The sequence below is a fragment of the Mustela erminea genome, chromosome 4 (assembly GCF_009829155.1).
Source record: "Mustela erminea isolate mMusErm1 chromosome 4, mMusErm1.Pri, whole genome shotgun sequence".
Classification (NCBI taxonomy): Eukaryota; Metazoa; Chordata; class Mammalia; order Carnivora; family Mustelidae; genus Mustela; species Mustela erminea.
In genome coordinates this window covers 73,198,651-73,223,820 of record NC_045617.1, presented here as the reverse complement: position 1 = coordinate 73,223,820, position 25,170 = coordinate 73,198,651, and the positions used below count along the sequence as shown (strand labels likewise).

The window sequence follows — 25,170 nt, the reverse complement described above, 5'->3', positions numbered from 1 at the left end:
AAGGCAGGAACCGAAAAAAGCTCTCTCTTGGTGTGTGCCTAGAGGAAGGGAGACTGCCAGAAAAGCACACCCCACTCAGAGCTTTCTCCTCATATCTACTCAATGGCACAAAATCCTTAATGTGCTGGTAGAGAGGCAGCAAGTCCGACTGCCTTATTCAATGGGGAGAAGGCACAGAAAAAAAAAAAAAAATCCTAGCTCTGTGGGAAAGGAATCATCCTGACTTTAGCTCATTAGAAATGCTTACCTTTACGTGGGGTTCAGTCACTGCTAAAGTTCTGGCTTGGAGAGTCAGCAATGAAGGCTTGACTAAGGCCCAGGATGAACCAGGATAATGGAGAATGACCTGCATATCTATCCCAGGCTTCTAACCTTAGAGGAAGAGAAAAAAACATAAAAAACCATAAAGAGACCCTCATTGTGGCACAAGCTGATACAGAAAAAAATCTAAAGCTGAGGATGGATGAGCATTGTTGAGAATTCTCCTGCAGTCCTGTTTATACCTTAACCACAAGAGAACATTACAGAGTAGTGATACAACAACACAACAAAAGAGCTCAACCCTTGGCTAGATTTGCTCACCTCTTCCCTCCCCAGTTCTGAGCATAAACACTCTTTACTCTGGTTTCTCTAGTCTTGCACATGTGTTGGGCTTTTGACCAAAAATTATGAGTCACACAAAAAAAGTAAGAGGCACAGAAATCAGCAGAACCAGTCACTTAGGACTCAGACGTTGAAACTATCTGGCAGGGAATTTAAACAATAACTATGATATTAAAGGTTTTAGTGGAAAAGACAGATGTTTGCTCAAATAAATGGGTAATTTCAGCAGAGAGATTAAAACCATGAGTAAGAAGCAAGGGGAAATATTAGAAAAAATTTTAAAATTACATGGTAATAGAGGTGAAAAATGTCTCTAATGGGCTCATCAGTAGAATCTACATGGCTGAGGAAAAATTAACAAACTCAAAGATAAGTCAACAAAAATTAATTAAAATGAAACTAAAGAGGAAAAGAGTAGAAAACCAGAACAGAACATAAAGGAGCTTTGTGATTAAACAATCTAACATTGGTGTACTTGCAGTCTCAGAAGGAGGAAGGAGAGAAAATGGTGCGATAATGTTTGAAGAGATATTGGTGGAAGTTTTTTTTTTAAATAATGAAAATTATCAATCCCCTAGAGCTAAAAATTTCCAAGAACACCAAGCAGAAATAATATTAATATTAATTAATTAATATTCCCCCAAACGTACCTGGACACATCTTACTCAAACTGATGGGACCCAAAGATAAAGAGAACATAGTGAAGGCTGCTTGACAGAGTCAAATTACATAAATAATGAATACTGTTATGCTGGAAATAAAAAAAAAAAATACACCAGAAAAAAAAAAATTACATAAAGAAGAATAAATGTAAGAATTCCAGCAGACATCCTATCAGAAACCATCAAGTCACTAGATTATAATGTGAAATATATGCACTAAAAAATTGAGAAATAAAAATTTTCAATGAAACAAATGAAAGCCAACATGACTATCATGCTACTATTACCATTACGACTACCAACAACAAAATGGAAGCCATCGCCTGAGGTACTGCATTTCAGAAGATGGTAAAGGAAGCTCTTCAGACAGAAGGAATTTAATACTAGACAGAAAGTAAAAAACAAAAACAAAAACAAAAAACCCCACAAAACACTGCTAGATATGATAAAAAGCAAAGCAAATATAAAATGTGTGTATTTACTAGTAATTTCTCTAAAAGACAATTGCCATTTAAAGAAAAATTATGGCAACTTGTTTATCCCATATGTATAAGTAAAATTTGTACCAATAGTGCAAAGAAGAGGATGAAATGGGAATATTCTAGTACCACACACAAAGTGACACAATATCTGATGGCAGACTAAAGTTGCATGCTACCATCCTAAGCACAACAGATTGTTATATTTAAATAATTTGTATTTTTAAAGTGGCATAAATAGCAATAATCAAATAGTAGAGATAAAATGAAATAATAGAAAAAATACTCACTGCAGAAAAGAAAGGTAGCAAGAGGCAAGTGTGATAACAAAGGGACATACTTCTTAGCTATGGGTAGTTTTAATTTAAACATTTAAAATTATAGTAACTGATGTATACTAATCAATGGCATAGTCATAAAAGTTAAAGACACTGTTTGGATAGAAAAATCAAGACCCAATTACATAAGGTATAAATATAAAGATAGAGGTAATATAAGAAAATAAGATAATCAGGAGATTAATGTGGCATAAATTCCAGTCTCTGAAATTTTCTACTTAAAAGTTTAATTTTCTTGGGGCACCTGGGTGGCTTAGTGGGTTAAACCTCTGCCTTCGGCTCAGGTCATGATCCCACAGTCCTAGGATCGAGCCCCGCATCAGGCTCTCTGCTCAGTGAGGAGACTGCCTCCTCCTCTCTCTCTCTCTGCCTCTCTGCCTCCTTGTGATCTGTCAAATAAATAAATAAAATCTTAAAAAAAAGTTTAATTTTCTTAAAGCAATAATGCAAATATGAGATCACAAAAAACTTGCACTTTTGAAATCTTCTTTCATAGATGTTTAAGAAAATATATAGATACAGATATGTTTTTCAAATATATTCTGTATATATTTCCTGTAAATTTTTCAGTATTTGACCTGAATCTCAGGTGTGGGTGGCCATCTCTGAATAGTCTGGTCATAACTGTTGAGTGCATATGCTCTTTTGCAAAAACAACTCACTCACTCTCTACATAAAATGGATGATTTTACTCCGTGACTATATTAGCCTTTGTCCGCAGCTCATTGGAGCTAGTGTGCATAACTAACAGGGGAATCAGTACAGGGAATACATGCCACCAGATGAAATCTATCTCAAGGGAGTCTGTACATTGACAAGAATATGGGCTCATAGCTATAACTTGTAAACTGATGTAGACTCTAGAGCTTTAGTCAGAAATGATAAATCATGTACAGATGGAGAAAGGGAAGCAGTCTGTGTATAGCAAGGAAAGAATAAACATAATGCCCAGAAAAAAAAAGAAGTGAGTTCTCATAAAACTGAAGAATACATAAAGACAACTTTGTTAGGTTTGTGATGACTTTTTAGCTCTTGCTCTAATAGCCAATGAAAACCACTTGTTCTTCTGTCCCACTGTTTCCAAGCAGTATTTTTGTACTCTTTACATAAATCTTTCTCCCTTTTTGCTTAATTTTTTTTGCAATTTCATTCCATGAAATTGAATTACTCTAATTTTTAATCAGTAATGTTGTTAACAATTAAGATATTGCCAACCACCATTTCAGATATAGAATCCATTCCTACTGCATTACAACCATCAATAGAAAACACACCTATTACTTTGTAATGATATACTCAGAAATTTATTGTGTGTTTATTGCTATGCAACGATTAGGTGCCATTTTCTTACATCTATCTTTGTTTCTTTTCATTATGTTTAATTAGCCAGCATATCAAAAGCCATCATAAGCTTTTGATGTAGTGTTCAGTGATTCATTAGTTGCATATAACATCCAGTGCTCAACCTAACACGTGCTTTTCTTAATACCCACCATCTGGTTATCCCGTTTCACCACCACCTCCCTTCTGTAACCCTCTTTGAATGCATACAGTACAGTGATAGTATTATGAATGATGTGGTATCAAAATAATGGTTCCCAAAAGATGTCCATGTGTGAACTCCTGAACACATGATGTTAATTTAGATGACAAAAGAGATTTTGCAGATGTGATTAAATTAGGATCTTGGGATGGGAGGATATACTGGATAATTTGGGAGAGCTCATTATGATCATGATGATCCTTATAAGTTAAAGAAGGGAGGCAGGAAGATCAGAATCAAAGAGAAATTTGAAGATGTTGCTCTATTGGTTTGAAGATGAAAGAAGAGCCATAAGCTAAAGAGTGAGGGCTGTCTCTCGAAGCTGCCGAAGTCAGGAGACTTAATTCTCCCCTGTTGCTTCCAGAAAAAACAAGGCTTTATCAACCCCTTGAGTTTTGTATGGTGAAATCCATTTTTGATTTGTGATCTCCAGAACTGTAATATAATAAATCTGTTATATTGGAGCCTCCAAGTTTATGGCAATTTGTTACAATAGCAAAAGGGAACTAATACAAATGATGAAAAGTTATTAGCAAATGAATATGATTTCTAGGAATGGTAGAGTTGTAGTTTGTTATATGTATGCTTCATGCGTTGGGCTTTCTGTAGTTTTGATTCAAGTTATCTTATTGATGTCTTATTCATCAAACCTATATTTTGTATCACAATTACTGTATTGTAGGTTTTAGACTGGATGCTCATTGCCTTTTGGTTATTAAACTAGCCAATTTTTAACTAGAGGGTATTAGGCTGAGCAAAATAAGTCAATCAGAGAAAGATAATTATCATATGATCTCTCTGATATAAGGAATTTGAGAAGCAGGGTGAGGTGTATGGGGGGGGGTAGGGAAGGAAAAAATGAAACAAGATGGGATCGGGAGGGAGACAAACCATAAGAGACTCTTAATCTCACAAAACAAACTGAGGGTTTCTGGAGGGTGTGGGCATAGGGAGGAGGGTGGTTGGATTATGGACATTGGGAAGGGTATGTGATATGGTGAGTGCTGTAAAATGTGTAAGCCTGATGATTCACAAACCTGTACCCCGGGGCAAATAATATATTGTATGTTAATAAAAATAATTAATTTTAAAAACTAGTCATTTTTTAAAAGTTTTTATTTATTTATTTGAGAGACAGAGAGAGAACAAGCAGTGGGGAGGGGCAGAAGGAGAGAGAGAAAGAAGCAGACTCCCTATTGAGCAGGAAGTCCAATGTGGGGCTCAATCTCTGGACCCAGAGATCATGACTTGAGCCGAAGACAGATGCTTAACCTACTGAGCCACCCAGATGCCCCAAACTAGCCAATTTTTAGAAAAAAAAAATCTTGTGGACTCTTCATTCATCTTCATTTCTTTCCCATAATTTTCATTTATTCAATAAGTATATTGAGGTACAGGAGAATCTGATAAATTTCTTGGGAATAACCAGTTGACATTGGCTGAAAAATGGCAGAGCTTAGATATAAACTCAAGTCTTTCTGATATCAGTGCTGAATTATTTTACCATACTATCTACCTGTTGGCTCAATTTATTCATTTTGTTTTACCAAATAGTTTGTTCGTGGATGCATTTTGCCTGTGGTTGGAACCCTATGTAAAACCTGTCAGCATAAAAGCTATGGAAGGAAAGTCACCAAGAGGATAAGCAGGAGGGAAACCACCTTCCTGTCAGGACACATTGTTGCCTCTTAAAGGAGATAAATTTGAAAAAAAATGCAGGGCCGGGGAGAGAAATTTACCCTCTGTGATCCTAAAGTGCTCCATAATAAGTATAAACTAAAAAGAAAAGAGAGAGAGAGAGAGAAAGAGAGCAGAAGATATGAGAATAACATATTTTTTCTAACTTTGAGAAAAATAACAACCTCCCAAGGTATTGATGGATCAGGTAATACACTCTAAACAAACAGTTCATTTTTAAATGTTTTAGACATCTAAATGCATCATCCAAATTTTATTTAAAATCTTCTGCTTCTTGCCTATTGACCATGAAAATCTATTTCTCCAAATTTCACAAAACTGATTTAGATAGAATAACATCCAAAATTCCAATCAGGTTTTATGACCTTTATTAATTTAATCAACATTTATCAGTTATTCAACTGAATCTACATTAAAAAGTATACATTTTATTTGTTATATTTATCCACTAATTATTAATTAAGCAAATTAATGGTAACATATTAATTCAAACTTTAAAATATAGACAATGACAGAATTATGCAAACATGCAAGGACTAATTTTTGAGAATACTGTTCTTTGAGAAATTATCATTGTAGATTTTTATTTTATACAATTTCCAGACAAATTTAATTAAAAGAGTGAAGGATAATTTCCAAAATCTCTAGAAACAGTTTCTTTGCAACTGTTGACTTCATTAAAGTTTTCCATAAAGTTAAAGATAGTGTTCCTAGAAAAATAGTAAAGATATGTAAGAGTTTTAGGTAAAATTTTAATTTTGATCCCCAATGGTGAAACTATCTAAAAACAAAACTCAGTATAATTAGTATAAAATTAGCATGTTTTCATATAAATTCTTTAATAAAACTATATTTTGCTCTTTAAAATTATGTCTTTTAAATTTTGCCTTCATATCCAAACTTATACAGAAGTAACTAAAGAAAATAATGGATACAGCAGTGACTGAGGCAATGAAAACCTGTAAAAATTGAGGTGTCATTTTTCTTGTATCAGATTCTTGAAAATTAGAAAGTTTGTTAATATTCATTTTTGGTGTCTTGAAGAAATATGAACTTTAATAAATAATTTGTGCTGTTTTGTTTTTATTCTTGTTTTGACAAGAATGTAATCCATAGCACACTGTTTAATTGCCACTTGGCAACACCTGATCCATGAATTTACTCCTAGTAATATAATCTGTCACTATCCCAACAAATTATACTAATTAAAGTACACAGTGAATTTCACTTTTACAGTACCTAAAACCAAAAAAAATATCAGTCCACTCAATGGAAAGTTATATATTACTTAGAGACTAATGTGGGTCAATATTTGCTGGCTGGCTAATATCTCAAATACATATAGCTACTGAAAAATTTATAGCACAGAGCAGTGCCATACATATAATCTCATTTATGCAAACAGCACAGTTTTTAATCCAATTATTTTTTATTTTATACCTATTTACTACCTCATGTAAATGTTTTTTGGTAGGAATAGGCCTAAAATTTAAACAATTAGAATCAGGCAGGAATTAAGATATGGAAGTTAAAAGATGATGGCAAGAGGATAAATTTTACATGCATTTAATAACTCTGCAGTGTTTTAATTTTTAATAAAAGGCATATATTGGACACATAAAATAAGTATAAGTGAAATTATAGTAAAAAATGAAATATTAAGAAATGGAGAAAAGGTGTTTAGTAATGTTATGAATTTTCAGTAAGACAGAGGTATCATAATGGATTGATAAATTGATGAGCAAAAAAAGAAATACACAGAAGTCATGAGCCTGGAGCTACTGACCTTTTTATTCTATTGATTCTCTGATAGGAAGAGCATGTTTGTTTCCCATTGCTTTATTTTATGTGCAACTATTTCCATTAATATCCCTGGACTCTTGGCTAATCTCTGAGCTCTTGGCTCCCTATGGAGGTCCCTGATTGGTGGCAGACCAGTGCTTGGAGCTTACATGTCAAAAATCTCAAGTCTCGGGGCACCTGGGTGGCTCAGTGGGTTAAAGCCTCTGCCTTCGGCTCAGGTCATGATCCCAGGGTCCTGGGATCGAGCCCCACATCGGGCTCTCTGCTCGGCAGGGATCCTGCTTCCTCCTCTCTCTCTGCCTGCCTCTGCCTACTTGTGATTGCTGTCTGTCAAATAAATAAATAAAATCTTAAAAAAAAAAATCTCAAGTCTCAAGAATCACTCATTTATCTGTTGTTCTACACCAGCAGTGAGGCAGAGCAACCATATGAGTCATTATTCTGCAGACTAAACTCTCCCTGCATGGCTTTTCCCAAGTCTGGTTGTGGAAAATAAATATTTTTTTTAATGCCAAAATATGGAGATTTGAAGACTTAAAAATATCAGGGCACAATAGCTAAAATATAAAGAAATGCAGTCCAGTTTCCAGTGTCAAGCAAAAGCTGAAATGTTCTGACCTCAAAAACATAGCCGAATGTTATACTAAAAAGTTGGTTCAGTGTATGTTTACTGACTATATATCAAACATGTTCAACTGTAGAACTATTTTTATTAATGGTATCCTATTTTTTCTACACTTGAATTAATTAAAAATATCTGGTAAGGCTTAAAGCACTGTTTCTGAATTCTGAGTATCAATGAATGCATGCAATTAGTAAAGAAGATAGGAAACAAGGTAGCTAATTCAACTACATTCCAACTTGTCTTTTTTTTTTTTTATTGTAGCCCATAGAGTCTATTCAGAACTCCATAACAAATCCAAAGTTAATTGTAGTAAAACAGGAATTTTTTAAAAATCTAGAAATCTGTTGTGCACAATCTTTAAAATATGATTAATTTTAACCATCCATTCTGTGCCTCCCTCTACCTACTAGGCCAGTAGAGTTTGTTCATATCATCTGAGCCTACATTGTACTTTCTATATCTGACAATGTGGCAAAGATGACTAGCAATCAATACATTTTGTGATTCTGCTAACAGTGGGGCTCAGGCAAGAATTAACTTTCCTAAGTCCCTCCTATGCAGCATCTAGTTGGGCTGTATTACCATTCCTACCAAAGTTATGTGAAATACAGATAAGTTTGTCACTTCTAGTCTAGGCTTTTCAAAGGGGGGCCTCTTAAGCTAATTTCATGGAATTACTTTATAAGGAGGATATAGTGAAGCTGTGAAGGAGGATGGAGACAGAGATGGAATGATCCTAGGTCTCTGAATTACCATGGAAGAAAGCCTCCTACCAATCGAGTTAACATCCTACATCATCATTATGTGAGCCAGAAATAGAATCCTTTGAGTTTTCCAATTACAATTTGAAGATTTGTTCATTAAAACAGTGAGTGTTACCCTAAGTAATACACATACAAGTTTTACATTTAAAACATAATGCATTCATTTTTATTTTGCCTCATATCTTTTTCTGATTTCTGCTTTAGGGAGTATAAATGGAACATACACACACACACAGACACAGACACACACACACACACACACACACACACACACAATTTTTTTTTCCTCAGTAAAATAAGGATAAATGGTATTTTGGAAATTGAATGACAAAGTAGTTCTCAAATTTACCATTATGTAATTTCTTCTATGTTCTCCACTATCGGTAAACCTAGGGTTTTGAAATTTTGAACAAATATACCTTCTTCAAAACCAGAATTTGGAGGAGGGGGTCAAGTTTTTTTCTTTATGTCTACAATCATAAATGATGAGGATGAGGGAAGTTCATAAAACACAACTTATTTCATGGTTCTGTTAGTCATGGCAAGTGTCATATTTGTTTAGTATCTTTCTCTTTTAAAAACAAAAATAAGATAAAATAGCAAAATTTATCCAAGGAAGAAATAGAGATTTCCATTTTCTCCTTGTCAAATTAGTATGTGGTGATATTGATCTGCTTTGTGTAAGAGTCCCAGAGGAGAGGACATGCTAAATAGGGAGGGCCTGTAATACATGCTCATTAAATGAAGCCAATCATAAATACACAAGGATTAATGTTAAAACTTTGAAACAGATATCTTAGGAAGTCAACATTTTCTTCTTTATATAATCTATTGTAATGATTTATGATTCTAATGGTATTTAATTTCAATATGTATGAAAACAACACAACATAAAGAATTCACACACAAAAAAAGTTCTCTGTTTCTCTTACCTGTATACTTATGCACTTTGTGGAGAAGATTTAGGGCAAATAGGATTGTGTTCTGAAAGCCACTAAAATCACTGATGAAGGGGACTTTATCTCCACTAATAAGCATGCATCTTGGCAGCTCCTTCTGGAATTCATATGTTCTAATTAAGGTTGTAGGAAAGCATGGTGGAGCTAAATAATCCACAAATAAAGCCCAGCTTCTTGCAAAATCAGCTTCTTGTTTAGAATAATATTTTAACCTAATAGACAAGAAGGGAAAAGTATGAATTTTGAATTAGTCTACTCAGAATTTTGCGAACTCAATTTTCAAAATAGATAATTTGTTCAAAATGACATTATTCTACTTTTTAGAGTATAGATCATAGAAACTTGGTGTTGATTTTACCACTTAGATCTTAAAATTTGAAGAGATGTTATTAGGATTTTAAATGTGGAATTACCATCTCAAAACAAAAGTGTTTTTAATCATATTTTTCCCTTTCCATAAAGCATCTAGATTACTTAAACAAACTCTGAAATGCGACCAAGTCTTATTATTTTAAAATGTAAAGATGGGGCACCTGGGTGGCTCAATCCGTTGAGCATTCCACTCTTGATTTAAGCTCAGGTAATGATCTCAGCATCATGGGACACTCAGCAAGCAGTCTGCTTGGAATTCTCCTTTTCCCTCTCTCTTTTTCCCTCACACTCTCTCTAAAGTAAGTAAATAAATAAAATACAATGATAAAAGTCAATGAAAATTGGAAAATTTTCTGCTGAAATTGGTATCTCTTAAAGAACATATAACATATAATCTTCATTTCAGGCAACCACTAAAAATGAAGTAACAGAATTTTTCTTGCTTTTTAGGTAGTTTGTTATTTTTTTTTCTGGTCATGTATACTAGAAAGCTAGCTTTTCTTTCTTTTTTTTCAGGTATACAATGTAATGCTACTAGAACTCATACAGCAATTCAGTAATGTGGCAGGATACAAAATCAATGACAGAAATCAGTTGCTTTCTTATACACTAACAATGAAAACACAGAAAGGGAAATTAGAGAATCAATTCCATTTATGATAGCACCAAGAACCATAAGATACCTGGGAATAAACCTAACCAAAGAGGTAAAGTATCTGTACTTGAGGAGCTACAAAACACTCATGAAAGAAATCAAAGAAGACAGAAAAAGATGGAAGACAATTCCATGCTCATGGATCAGAAGAATAAACATTGTTAAAATGTCTATACTACATAGAGCAATCTCTACTTTTAATGTCATTCCGATCAAAATTCCACCCATATTTTTCAAAGAGCTGGAGCAAATAATCCTAAAATTTTTATGGAATCAGAAGAGACCCCTAATCGCTTAGGAAATGTTGAAAAACAAAAATAAAACTGGAGGCATCATGTTACCTGATTTCAAGCTTTACTTCAAAGCTGTGACCACCAAGACGGCATGGTACTGGCATAAAAACAGACACATAGACCAGTGGAACAGAGTAGAGAGCCCAGATATGGACCCTCAACTTTATGGTCAAATAATCTTCAACAAAGCAGGAAAAAATATACAGTGGAAAAAAGACAGTCTCTTCAATAAATGGTGCTGGGAAAACTGGACAGCTATATGTAGAAGAATGAAACTTGACCATTCTCTTATACCATAGACAAAGATAAACTTGAAATGGATAAAAGACCTCAACGTGAGACAGGAATCCATCAGAATCCTAGAGGAGAACATAGGCAGTAACCTCTTTGATATTAGCCACAGCAACTTCTTTCAAGATGTGTCTCCAAAGGCAAAGGAAACAAAAGTGAAAATGAACTTTTGGGACTTCACCAAGATCAAAAGCTTCTGCACATCAAAGGAAACAGTCAACAAAGAGGCAAACCACAGAATGGGAGAAGATATTTGCAAATGACAGTACAGACAAAAATAAAACTGGAGGATTCAGGTTACCTGATTTCAAGCTTTACTACAAAGCTGTGATCACCAAGACAGCATGGTACGGGCATAAAAACAGACACATAGGGACAGAGGGAGAGGGAGAGAGAGAATTTTTTTTTTCCGAGAGAGAATCTTACGCAAGTTCCTCACCCTGCTTGGAGCCCAGTGTGGGTCCTGATCTCACTAGGCTGAGATCATAACCTGAGTTCAAATCAAGAGTCGACACTTAACCAACTAAGCCACCCATACACAACTGTATGCATGTGTATATATATAGATAGATATACATATACAAACACATAATTATTCTCTATAGATATATATCTATATCTATATAATCTGTAGCTATCTATCTATATATATATACATAATATAGATATATAATCTGCATCACCTGTTCTAGCAATCTTCTGACCATGTAAACAACTTACTATTTTGAACCATGCTTGTTCCTTTTGAACAAGCTGTTTCTTGTTCATTTGCCCTATGCCCTATGTTCTTGTTCATTTTGCCCTATGTCCTTCAAGTCTTATTATGGAAGTTATATGGTTTGTTACATTCTCCCTGGAATTACTCCAAGTAATACATACATCAGGGTCTAGGTATTATGGATTCAGAAAGTAACTGGAACATATCCCCTAGTTACTATCTGTGAAAAAAAAATACCTGTATATACATGGTTCATATAGAGCTGTGGGAGTATAGAGGATGAAATAACCAACTGTCCTTGATTATAGAAAAATTGGTTGGCTGTCCATGCTCTTATCAAATTGCAGCCAACTCTCAAGTTTAAGAAGGAGAAAACATGAATACATAAGGATATTAAGTTAAGGGTCACACAATTTTAATAATAGCACAACTAGACATTGTATAGATTGTGGGAGAGCCAACAGAACATAAAAAACAGATGAAGACATAAGATTTTCAGTTCTTTCCAATATTTTCCTCAGAGTGGAATTGTTGAGTCATAAATAACACTCAGTTAATATTTTGAGGAATTATTTTACTAGTTTCCAAAGTGGTTGCACCATTTTCCATACCTACAAGCAATTCTAAATACTCTACCCCCTCTCACACTTGTTACTATTTATCTTTTAGATTTCAGGTAATCTAGTGTTTGTAAAGTGGTATCTTATGGTTTTGAATTTTATTTCCCTAGTGCCTAATGATTTTTAGCATCTCTATATGTACTTACTGGAGAAATACCTCCTCAAATCAATTTTCCTTTTTTTAAAATTGGGTTATTTGTCTTTTAAAATTGAATTATGAAATATTTAAAATATATTTCAGATGTAAAACTCCTACAGATATATGATTTGCAAATATTTTTTCGCATTCTGTATATTGTCTTTCATTTTCTTGATGGTATCATTCATAGCACCAAATCTATTAAGCTTTTAAGAAATGCATTTTATCTATTTTTATCTTTTGTCCCATGTGCTTTTAGTGTCTCATCTTAGAAGAAAATGACTAACCCAAAGACCAAAAGCTTTAGACTGAAATCTATAGGCTTAGCTCTTACATTTAGGTCTATAATGCATTTTGAGTCAATTCTGCTTTTATAGGAGATAAACTTCTCTCATTGTATGTGAATTGCCAGTTCCCCCAGCACCATTTGTTGAAAAAATTATTCTTTATCCATCAAGTTGTCTTACACTATTGTTGAAAACAGCTTTTGTTTCTGGACCCCAATTCTATTCTATTGATCCATATATCTATTATCATGTATCAACACTCTGTCTTGATTACTGTACTTTTGTAGTAAGAAATTAACAGAGATTGCATTGAATCTGTGAGTAAGTTTAGTTGCCATTTAAACAATATTAAGTCTTCCAATCTGTGAACACAAGAAGATTTTCCTTTAAATAGTTCTTTCACTTCTTTGAAAAATACCTTATATTTTTCAGTGTTTCCAAGTTCTATAGTTCTTTTGCTAACTTGATTTCTATATATTTTATTTTTCCTGATAATGTTGTAAATGCATTTGTTTTCTTAGTTTCATTTTAGGATTTTTTTAACGCTAGCACATAGAAATATAATTGATTTTTGGATGTTGACCTTGTATCCAGATAGGTTGAAGACCTCATATATTAATTATAATATTTCTAGTGGATTTCTTAGAGAGAAAGTATTATTTCTTCTCTTTCTATCTAAATTACTTTCATTTCTTTTTACTGCCTAATTTTCCTGCTTCAAACCTTCAGTGAAATCTTGAATAGATGTAAGAATGGGCAACCTTCTCTTGTTTCTCACTTAAGGAGAAAGCATTTAGTCTTTCACAATATGAAGTTAACTGTAGGTTTTTCTAGAGGCCCTTTAACAAGCTGAGAAAACTTTCTTCTATTCCTAGTCTTTTTTTAATGTTTTTTTTCATAAAAGAGTGTTGTCAAATGCTTTTTCTACATCTATTGTGATGATTTTGTGATTTGCGTCCCTTATTCTATTAATATGGTGTATTATTTGGTTATCAGATACTAAACCAAATTAGTATTCTTAGAATAAATCCTATATGGCCATGGTTTATTCTTTTTATATGTGGCTGGATTCTGTTTACTAGCATTACATTGAGAATTTTTGTGTCTACTATATTCATAAGAAATGTTGGCATGTAGTTTTTGTGTAATATCTTTCATTTTGCTATCCAAGTAATATTGACAATTTGTTTCAGTTCTTATGTTTTATGTCTTTGTCCTCTTTTTCCTCATTACTGCCTTTTTTTGTGCTAACTGGGTATTTTCCAGTATAAATGTTTTTCCCCATGCTTTCTTTTCTATCATCTTTCTCTAATCTTTTATCTACCTTTTAATTTCTTAACTCTTCCTCTTTGCTGGTGAGATTACAATTACTGTCTATCTTAAAACAAAGTAGTTCATATTAATAGTAACATATTCTAACCATTTACATAAATTTTGCTGCAATAGAGTTCCATTTCCACTCTCCTGCAGGTCTGCGAAGCTCTCTTTATTTTTCTTCATCCTTTTTTCTTTTTGTTCCTCACACTGGGTAATTTCAATTTACCTATATTCAAGTTTATGGATTTTTTCTCCTGCCAGCTTTAGCCTACTTTTGAATTCCTCAAGTGAATTTTTCATTTTTGCTATTATAATATTCAGCTGCAGAATTTCTATTTTTTCTATAAATTCTACCTTTTTATTCATAATTTCTACTTAGTAAAACATTGTTGTCAATTCACACTCTCCTTAAATTCTTTAGACACAGTTTCTTTTATATTTTTTTACACAAGCTCATAAGAAGTGATTCAAAAATTTTGTCCATCATCTGAACTCAGAGGAACAATTCCTAATGACTGATTATCTCTGTGTAAGTGTGTGTATGTGGTGGGGAATGGTGCATGTATGCACTATTTTTCCCATGCTTTGTACATCTATCTCTCTTTCCTTTTTTTTTTTTTTTTTTTGAACACTGAATAGTTCAGACACTATAAAGTAGAAACTCTAAAAGTCAGATTCCCACGCTTACCAGGGTTTGCTGTTGTTTGGTTTTCTTGTCATTATTTGTTTATTCACTTGCCTAGAAAAATTCTGTCATTCACTCTGTGTTCTCTGTAGTGAGTCATCACAGAAATCCCTGCTCAGAACCTTATTTGTCCACTTATGATTAGGTTAAAGATTTTCTTAAATTCCCTTAACTCAAGTCTTCCACCCTTTGCTGAGGAGCTCTGTGTATGTGTTGGGGTACACCTTCAGTGCTAAAGCCTTTTACAACTCTGCCCAAGCCTTTACTTCCTATTTGTCCAGGCCCTCAAGGTAGTCGGATGTGAGACATTGGGGTCCTCTCAGCTCTTGCCTGGGTATGCCCTCAGTTTTGCTCATGTTTGTGAGTCCTAGAAAAAGACAAATTCTCTGTAGACATAGTAACAAGAAGCCACAAAACCATTTTTAGACTTCCTTGAATCTATCAACAAATACTTGCTTCAGTGACCAGTGTTGGCAAGCATCTAATATGTGAGATGCCCTCATATCTGAAAGTCAGCCAATCAGGAATGGACTCCTTACATAAATATATCTCTAATGTCAATTGCCAACTGTCTCACCCGAGTAGCCCTCTTATACTGATGACTCAACCCACTTATAAGGCTAAAAATCTACCAGTCTCTGAACTCTGCATCTCCTAATAACCCATCTAAAGATGAGAAGAGTGCTCTGCTCAGTGATTCTGTGCATGACAATATAACTTTCCCTTCCTAGAATTGTAATAAATACTGTTTTGTTGTTTTATTTCAGACACAGAAAGCTGATCTCATGCTTTGAGAGTTGCTATGAAAAATGCTATTTCCCAGAGGAATTTAGTTTTGCGTGTCTTTGGGGAAGTATACAAAAAATAATATTTTATAAACTACTTTCTATACAATGCCCTGATCTCAATTCCAATTTTGATGTTGACAACTCCTGTTAATTTCACTGGCTGATAATCTCCCCTCTCCTTGGCAGTGATCAGAATCAAGCTGTTGAGTCATGGCAAAAAGATACTATGAAGGCTACAATCCTAATTCACCCCACAGACATGCCAAGAGGATAAGCTCTTCTGCTGACCAATATAAAAATCAGCCTTTGAAGCACTATTAAGAAATAAAATATCTGAAGCAATGTAAGTTTCCTGATTCTGTGATTTGTTTAACTTCATGGGATTTGCAGTCAATGGGAAAGGTAACAGTACTTGGTCAACAAGAAGTCCTCATACATGAGTGCCTATATTTGTTGTGTACTTTAAACAACTCACCCATTCTTTAGTTTCTTTTACAGCATGTCTCACTCTGTGTGGCAGATACCATCCCCAATACAGTGTCATTCACTTCCATACCAAGTCATGCTGTCTTATTCAATCTCATTTGCTATAAAATGGGGACATTTTAGCCATCTGGTATGGTAACCAAGATTCTTCTTGGATACTCCCCTACAAATACATGCTAACTAAGCTATTTTGTTTTTTTTATCAAAGTGAGGCAGAGATCCTATATTTGTTTGCCATCACATCCTTTTTGTTTACAGACATCAGTTTGTGCTAAAACAACCTTAAAAAAAACCTTGTACTTCTGAATTCATTTTGTTTTATTGCTGTTTTGTGGTACAGGCATACTTTTCTTCATATATTCCTGTGCTGCTTGTAACATGGTTTTGAACTTTATCCAATAAAACATTTTCCCATCACTTTTCTCTTTATCATAATATGTCCTCATGTTTGACATATTGGTGAATAGGTAAACTGAAAAAGCCTTTGATGAAAAAGATAGTGTAAGATGGAAAGATTGTTACCATATTAAAATAACATTCTTTTCCTTTCTTATCTTTGTTTTTCTTTCTTTTCTTTTCTTTTTCTTTCTTTTCTTTTATTTCCTTTTTTAGAGAGATAAGAGTGTGAGCAGGCAGGGAGAGGCTGAGGGAGACAGAGAGAGAATCTCAAGCAGGCTCCATGCTCAGTGTGGGGCCCAACATGAGGCTCAATCTCATGACCCTGAGATCATGACTTGACCAGAAATCAAGAGTCAGATACTTAACCAACTGAGCCCCCCGGGTGCTGCCAAACAAAATAACTTCAGATCCACTCTTACCTGTTTTGGAAAATTTTTATGAGCAACCTCTAAAGACGAGACATGTGAGCCCATAAGTACTCCAACAGGTCATCAAAGCTACTAGAATGTGACTTTACGTGCTGCCAAAGACAAAAAATGTTACTGATATTTAGGCAATTATAACAATCTGTCTTCTTGAAAATCAATTCTATTTACAAATATAATTTTTCAACATTCTAAGTAAGGGGAAAACATTTTTTTTCCTAAAAGTTCAGGTATGAAAGATTTAATGCTGAACACTCCCTAAAGACATTAATATAAGCATTTTAATTACTATTGATACTGAATCTATACAAAAGGAATAAACCATGTGTTTTTAGAAATGTTCAAGATTTCACACTGCTCAGAACCACATCTTTAGTATTTTATGTATTTGTTTTTCTCTTGCCATGCAAGGAACTTCCCACCAAGTGTCAAGTGTAAGAGTGTTTTATCTAATCATATGCAATTTAATGAACAAAACTAAAGGGAACTGAAGAGAACTAAAGGAACACCCATTTTTAGTCATGTACTCTTTCACTCATGGCTCATTACTTTAGACATCAATATTTGATTCTGACTGTTAAATGCTAATTCAGTCAACTCATATGTGATTTTTTTTATCAAGACAGTTGAAATAAGCTGATCAAATTCACTAAACCTATTACACAATTGTATTTCTAGACCAGTTATTGCTCAGTTGACCTGAAATTATCATGAGCTAGGACACTTCATGCACTGTTAAGTCATAATTTCTCTGGGCTCACATGTGTGTATATAATTTATTTGGTATGAAAATAGTAGATAGCATGACCTTGATTCAGTATGGGTAATGAGGATGTTAATGAGGTATGATGTCATGCAGCAATTCACTCATACTAATACTGTTGTAACTACAATAATTTCATATTAGCAGCTTTTTTCATTAAGAACAATTATTTAATGTATTTTTAAAAAAGCTACATTAAGTGCTATTCAAAAATTATCTGGCTACCCTTGAAGGGTATAATTAAAACATGAGGGTCACCTGGGAGGCTCAGTCAGTTAAGTGTCTGCCTTTGGCTCAGGTTATGATTTCAGGGTCATGGGATCAAGCCCTGCTTCAGGCTCTCTGCTCTATGGAGACCCTGCTTCTCCCTCTCCCTCTCTCTGGTGCTCTTCCTACTTGTGCTCTCTCTCTATCTCTCTGTCAAAATAAATAAATAAGATCTTAAAAAAAACACTAAAAAAAAAAAAACCCTAGTAAAATTCATTCCACTTTTTCATTGCTTCTGGAAATGATGAATGGCAGTTAGAAACATTGCCACAAAAATCTATCTGATCCTTTGTTGGTGGCAGAAAGGTGACCTTGTCTGATCATATCCCCATTATGCCAGAATCAACTGCAGCCAGGAAGGGCATTGCAGAGAGATAATAATTAAGGTCTGTATTAAAAAAGTTATTAATATTGTTAACACACAAAAGAGTCTTTTTCAAAGTAGAGGAATTTATCATAAAAGTAAGCCTAAAGATCTAGAAATGTTATAAAACTTAAGTGGTAATTTTGGGAACTTTGGAAATTTTATCAGAAATTTCCCCTAGTGTTTTATGCAATTTGAATATGCTTCTCCTAAAAACCATATTTTCATAAAGCAAAACTGATATATCTTGTAGATTTATTATTTTAAATTACAGATAATAATTGTACTGGAATTTAAAAATATTAATTAAATTCTAAGGCATAGTAAGTGAAAAATTTAGAAATGAGTAACAGAATTAACTAACTAGAGTTTAAATAAAAACTTGAAACAAAAAAATTAGTAGCAGAATTCTATACTTCTCTAAGTTTTTATTTTAAATCTGAAAATCTGATGTAGCTTTATAATATTCTAATATTTAATCTAGATATTTCTCTTGTTAGCAGGTTTTATCTGATAACATAACAAACTCTTATTTCTGTCTTATGTATTTAAATCAAGTTTTCAGGCTACTGATTTTCCCAAATTGATATTTTTATAATTGGATAAACTTATTGGTAAATTTAAAAAATACTTAACTCAAGACTCATCTTCAAAACACCCAGATTTGGGTCAAACAGATGATTTTTGCAATGATTCTGGTTTTGGTTTTTGTTTCTTTAATTGAGATCCTAGGTTAAATTGATTTTTTGTGGAAAGGTCATCAATCTGAGGTTTGACTGTCACATTGAACTCACCAGCCTACCAACTGTCCACAGAGATACACAGATGAGCGCCAGACTTATGGCCACAGTCTGTACTTTGGGTAGGATCAGCTAATCCACCTAAAAGAGAGGAAACCTAGAGTTGAGTTTACTAGGCACCTTTCTAAGCTGTAGATACATATGTAACTAGACATAATATGTTTACAGGAATAAAGAATTGTATCAGCCTTCCCATCACTGTCTTTCCTTCTCTTGATGACTTTTTGCTTTCCATCTGCCATTCACATTTTTTCCTTTAAAAAAATTTTTTTTAAACATTTTATTTATTTATTTGACAGACAGAAATCACAAGTAGGCAGAGAGGCAGGCAGAGAGAGAGGAAGGGAAGCAGGCTCCCTGCTGAGCAGAGAGCCCAGATGTGGGGTTTGATCCCAGGACCCTGGGATCTTGACCTGAGCCCAAGGCAGAGGCTTTAACCCACTGAGCCACCCAGGTGCCTTTATATTTTTTCCTTTTCCTTGACATCTGTACAATGCTCAATTCTCTCTCATGGGCCCTATTTTTTTAAACATCTGCATCTGTGTCTTATATTTACTAACTACTCTTTATCTTCAATATTAGGGAGTGACTATTCATGTATAATAAGCAAAATCCAGGCTCTATTTGCTTAAAATCAAATCCTTTTTCATTGCTTACCTACCTACTTGTTGACCCTGAATAAATAACTTCTGCAAGCCTCAGTTTTCTCATGTACTTACTGAGAGACTAGCAATAATAACTTCAGAGAGGTTTGGGGTTATTAAATGAAGGGCACAAAAAATGCTCAGCTCAGAGAATATGTGCTTCCATAAACATTAGCCATTATTGTATTTTTATCTCTTTTCTCTTTGTCATTCTCTCTCATCTCCTACTTTCAAAACATCCCATTCTGTTTCATTCACGCTTGAGTTTTTTGTACCTTCTGCATACACTCCCTGCGACTCCCTTCAACTATCTCTGACTTTAAGTCCATCTCTTTCCCTGTTTCCACCATTTTCATACTGGCTTATTCTCTTTACTCCTGCTAACCTTCTGTTATCTCTGGCTTCACGCTCACACTGTTTTCGCTCTTCACTTGCCACTCCAGCTTCTCTTTGGTCCAGCTATTGGGCACCTCCCCTTCTTTTCTCCCAGTGCTCTTTACCTGCAACGTTCATTTATTCTTCTTTCTTGTTCCTCCCCTGTGTTCACTAGATCATTTCTTTTCACCGGTTCTGTTTCCCATGAACCTGTTTTGTTTCCCTTTTACTTTTCATTCTGGTTTCTCATTTGGCTCTTCTTGAAGTGCTTATCCTTCAGTGGGGAAGAGGGAAAACCTGGGTAATTTCTGTTAATGCATGGAAATTTCTCAAAATTGTTATTCCTCTTCTGAACTGGAATAATATCCAAATATGTGAAACCTCTCCTGGTTCTTGGGTTTCGTCTCATCTGGGAGTTTTGAAATCTGTTTCAAAGACTCTCTGTCCTTTTTTAACCACTCCATCTTTGAGGATGTTTACCCATGATGCAAATCTAAGGATTTCCTTAAGTCGTTAACTTCTCTGTCTTCTCCTCTACAGTCCTCCTTAATTAGAGACTCCACATCGTCTCCAACTGCACATGCCTGGGACTGTGAGCCCTTGACCTTGACAGTCAAGGAAGATTGCACCCTGAATTTCCTGTTCAGAGTTTCACTACTGTTCTTGACATCTTCAGCACTTTCCCCTTCTTTACAGGTAAGCTGGGCCTGCTTACTGCTGTTTTATCTTCTGAGGAACTTTTTTTCTTTGTCTTCCCATGGCAAAAAAATACATCATTCTCAATAAACTTGACTAAAACTGCTTTCTGTCATCCCCATTTTTCCAGAGCAAAATTAACGTTATATTTGTTACTATTCAAATCTATTTTTTGCTGTAAATTTACTGTATTTTTTCAATTATATTACTTCTGCAGCATACATTATGTATAATCCCGTCCTCCCAACATTTCCCTCTCTTTTTGTCTTTTTCTTACATATACCACGCTAACTCCAAACTCTGTCCTTTAGTTCATTCTATTTCTTTCTTCATGGATTGTTTTTTTTTAAGCTCTTCAACGTTCTTTTTTCCAAGTTTACTTCAAATCTTACTCTATACCCAGATTACCGTAACTCACAACATTCACTTTATTCTAGTACCTAATGCTTCAGCTCTTTGTCTTATGGCTAAATCATTTCTAACTCTCCTTTTTTTACTTTTTCTTTTTTTAATTTAAATTCCATGAGCCAACATATAATGCATCATTAGTTTATGACACAATGTTCAACAATTAATTAGTTGCATATAACACCCAGTGCTTATCACATCAGGTGCCCTCGTTAATGCCTTCTTAACCATGCTGTGAGTGCTTCGACGGCAAGCAATGATATCTACTACCAATTTCTTGCATGCTTGCCATAGTCTTCCCTTTTTCATCTATTTTTCTCTTTGGTGTCACTGCCTTATCCTGCTTCAGACTCCCAGTATTCTCTTCCCAATTCAAACATTATTCTAATTAAAATTTTGGCTAACCAATAAAAATGAAAAATACTGACATATGCAACTAGACAGATGAATCTCAAAATAATTGTGACAACTGAAATAAAACAGACTAAAAAAAGAGCACTCAACTGTCTATATGGAAATTCTAGATAATGCTGTCTAAACTGCAGTGATAAAAAGCAGATCAGTGGTTACCAAAGAGTTGAGGAGTGAGGGGCATGAGAAGTTAGAAGAGTGGGGAGGGCTGAGAGAGACCAGACTAGGGAAGTTCTTGAAGGTGAGAATACAAAGGGGAAAAGAAAATTTTTAGAATGACTTACATGTCCACTATCTGTGCTGATAGGTCCAAGGCTATGGATATATATCAAACTTCCCCCAAAATGCATTTTTAAATGTGCCATTTAAAGTATGTTTATTATATATAAATAAAACTATACTATACTATTGTATATTTTTAAAACCTCTGCTAAGCAACCTAGAGGTACTTAAAGTGTTTAAGTACTTTGTAAGCATTAGATGCTTATTACTAAACTAAATCATATGCTTAAGAGCCCAATTAAAACTGTCCAGTCTGACTTTAAAGACATCTCTTTAACAGACCCTCATCGTTCTTCTTAAATTTACTACCCACTACTCTTTCATGTTCCAGTTCTCCTGCCAATCTGGTAGTCTTCTGGCTCAACCTGCTATCATTGCCATCTTTGTAATTTGTATTCCAGCACTTTTTTCTAACAATGTCTCCATCGAGCTCTTGGGCCCTACTTTCTTCCCATGATATTCTCAGCCCACAGTTGTCACTCTCCTTCCTGAGCTACTCTTGTATTTACAGTCCTTATCTCATCTTTGAGACTTAACATACTGTTGGTGAAATACTTTTATGGGCTAATTTCATAACCTGTATTGCTGTTTTGGTTTTCTCCAGTCATATTACAGAGTTCAGCTCAATTAAATACTAAGTGAAATTAGCCGCTTAAGAAACAGCAGAAGGGAGTTGGGGGAAATTGGAAGGGGAGATGAACCATGAGAGACTATGGACTCTGAAAAACAATCTGAGGGTTTTGAAGGGGCGGGGGGTGGGAGGTTGGGGTACCAGGTGGTGGGTATTATAGAGGGCATGGATTGCATGGAACACTGGGTGTGGTGAAAAAATAATGAATACTGTTATGCTGAAAATAAATAAAAAATAAATAAAAAAAGAGAAACAGCAGAATCTCATATATTGTATTCTAAAATGAAAATGAAATTTTGAAAGTACCGTATCCAATATTCTACTTCACTATTCACTCATTACTGGACCCAGGGCTGAAAACTTTCCTAGGAATAGATGGGTGCACCCTTTGGGGAATTGGTTATTGTTTCCAGCGGACTTTATGTTTAAATGGAAATTATATTGGATGTCCGGAGATTCCTTCACAAGCTTGGTTTTAACGCTAGCTTAGAATGTCATCACAGACCAGAACTACGGTCTCTTCCTACCTTAACTGTTTTGTTCCTGTATGTACTCTTCAGTGCTTAGAACTTGGCAGGTAAGAGGTATTCCATAAATACTAGCTAGAAATTAAGCATGAGATTATGCAAATGCTGGAAAAGTCATAGGAAAGTGAGAGAAAAAAATCAATTTTCAAAAACATGATGCTAAATGTGCATGTACTACTTCCTAATCAATTCACACTTAAAGGGTCATTGTGATGAAAAAGAGACTTTCCTACCTGTATGATATTGCCATCCATGATGTACAGGCAGTCCCCATAAAATATTTTGTTCATTTTCTGGTGAGAATTTTGCAAACTACTTGGCCGTCTTGTTCAGGAGGATTTTATATGACCCCAGTCTATCGGGGTAATGCCAGAAGTTAATGCTGTACTTTCCATTTTCTGTCTTGTAGTCACTGAACTGACCAGGACTTTCTTTCCACAGAGGGGAATACACATCAGAGATAGTAGATGCTTCTGTCAAAGAAGCAAAAATACAACCAGTTATTACATAGATCCAGGAAAGATTGAAAACCATGGTATTTAGCCTGGAGATTGACATTATGGCAAGATCTTTATTGGGAAATAAAGGAGGAAGCTATATTGTTTTTCTGCACCTTGATTCATCAACACTTAGAATTCCCTTCCATGGCAGTAATAAGGTGGAGGTAGGGTGCCTGGGTGGCCCAGTGGGTTAAGCCTCTGCCTTTGGCTCAGGTCATGATTCCCAGGGTCCTGGGATCAAGCCCTGCATCGGGCTCTCTGCTCAGCAGGGAGCCTACTTCCCTCTCTCTCTCTGCCTGCCTCTCTGCCTACTTATGATCTCTGTCAAATAAATAAATAAAATCTTTTAAAAAAAATTTTAAAAAAGAAGGTGGAAGTAAACAAATGCCTTACCAAACAGGTTAGGATACCTCCCTTGTTAATCATCTCTCAAGTAAAAATTGTTGATTATATATCAGTCTCTAGAATTTTTAGTAATTTTTAGCAGAAATTTTTTTTAAAGAGGATTTGAACATTTTTTTAAAGTGGATTTTTAAAGTGGATTCTTCCAAGTGTCTCAGGCAGCAACAGTGGTGCAGAAGCCCAGGGCAGTAGATACAAAATAAAAGTAGATACTGCAGTTAAGCTGCACACTGCATGTGTGAAGCAGATCAGAGCTTGGTGTGGAACTATCCTAGCAGCAATAGCTACAGTCAGCAGAGAGGCTAAGAGAATTCAGGAGTGATGCACAGACATCAGTTCAGAACTGCTGTACTATAACCTGATCATAAGCCATCATTGGGAATATGCAGGCTACGGACTCATGCAGACTCAGCCCTTTTCTATATGCAGGTGCTGTGTTTTTACTTCAATCACAGTGAGTTGCCAGGGAATTCTTAATCAAATAAATAATCCCAAGCCTCAGACTTCATTCAGTGGATATTTATTGAGCAGTGTCCTTTCTGGTCGGCCATGGTGAACTGAGTAGGAGAGATGCTTGTCTTTGAGAAGTTGAACAAAGGATTACTGTTAAGAAAATTAATCTTTAGTGAATGCAAGGAATTTGAATATGTAATAGAAGAATTTTACTTTCTTTTAACTCAGCCGCTGCCCTTCCTTTCAATGTGAAGGTAGGGCTTCTCTTTCTCCCTGTTGCATCTATTATTAGCATAGAGAAGGACAGGCTGATACACCAGTCAGGTCCAGATCTTATCATCTCTATGTCAGTTCCAAGTCTTGTAATCTTAACATTGCTTTCCTGTGGTGCAACCTCACTGCACACTAAGGTGAACACCTGGTCCTTGTTGCAACACCCTGTGGAAATTAGGGCATGAGGAGCTGGCACTAAGATGTTCTATGAGTTATGAATATCTGTTTTCTGATCCAGAGGCATCTTGTTTCCTGTCAAAAATTGTATGTACATGAAATAACAAAATACACAAATATACATATGAAATAATTCTTGGATATAAGGAAGAGATTCTGTAAGGGACATAGAGCTGATGGGCACATGGACATATTAACCAAACCACATGGTCAACTGGGCAATATCTGAAACTCTACTTTTTTCCCCC

At 34.9% G+C, this 25,170-nt stretch overlaps 1 pseudogene; it reads right to left on the bottom strand.

Annotated features, from left to right (window-relative positions):
• Positions 1–260: 260 nt before the first annotated feature.
• On the bottom strand, positions 261–23,675 carry LOC116589343 (annotated as a pseudogene).
• Positions 23,676–25,170: the final 1,495 nt, after the last annotated feature.